The sequence below is a fragment of the Gossypium hirsutum genome, chromosome D09, assembly GCF_007990345.1.
Source record: "Gossypium hirsutum isolate 1008001.06 chromosome D09, Gossypium_hirsutum_v2.1, whole genome shotgun sequence".
NCBI classification, from domain to species: Eukaryota; Viridiplantae; Streptophyta; class Magnoliopsida; order Malvales; family Malvaceae; genus Gossypium; species Gossypium hirsutum.
The window spans coordinates 34,354,350-34,355,101 of record NC_053445.1 but is presented as its reverse complement, the minus strand read 5'-3'; the positions used below and the strand labels follow the sequence as shown (position 1 = coordinate 34,355,101).

At 26.3% G+C, this 752-nt stretch overlaps 1 long non-coding RNA gene across 1 annotated transcript; it reads right to left on the bottom strand.

The window, feature by feature from the left end:
• Positions 1 to 324: 324 nt before the first annotated feature.
• On the bottom strand, positions 325 to 752 carry LOC121220831 (uncharacterized). The gene is made up of 3 exons (XR_005918046.1): positions 677 to 752; positions 539 to 597; positions 325 to 415 (listed from the first exon to the last, which is right to left on the bottom strand). It is a non-coding gene; the product is annotated as an uncharacterized lncRNA (long non-coding RNA).

Genomic DNA, 752 nt, shown 5'->3' with positions numbered 1-752 from the left:
ACCAAATTTTTTTAAAAAAATTAACCGAATCAAAATTTTTTTCAGTTAATAAGGTCGGTTAACCGAATTAACCGAAAAATATGTGTTGATCATTTTTGGTTAAAAATTACCCGACTTACCCGAATTACCCGACTTACCCGAATTACCCGAATTACCCGAAAATTACCCGAAAATTACCCAAATTACCCGAATTAAATCACTACATAATTAAAAACATTACATAAATATTTGAATCACTATATAATTAAAAATATTACATAAGTCTTTGAATCACTACATAATTAAAAATATTACATAAGTCTTGAATTAACACATAATTGAAATGTATGTTTTTAACATTCTCCATTTATATCCATTTCATCTTTCCAAAATATATCCATTTCATCTCTCCAAAATATCTCCATTTGCATTAAACCTAAAAAAAAACATGAGCAAAAATTTAGCATATAATAGAAATATACGCATTTAAAAAAACTCAAATAATATAAACAAACGAATAGATTATAAATTAACAAGAATAAGATAGTAGTAAGCATACCCTTCAACTCACGAAAGCTCATGAATCTAGGGTAGGCTCTAATGCATTCCAAGAAATGTCTAAACATTGAATCAATTAAATAAGTAAGAGTGATATGGTAAAAAAATTGAAACTATTAAAATAAAACAATAAACATACCATTTTCAATCTTGTCAAGCTCTTGGATTTGTTCTTCAATCTTTTTTATGTCTTCTTGTGATGATGATCTTCGAAT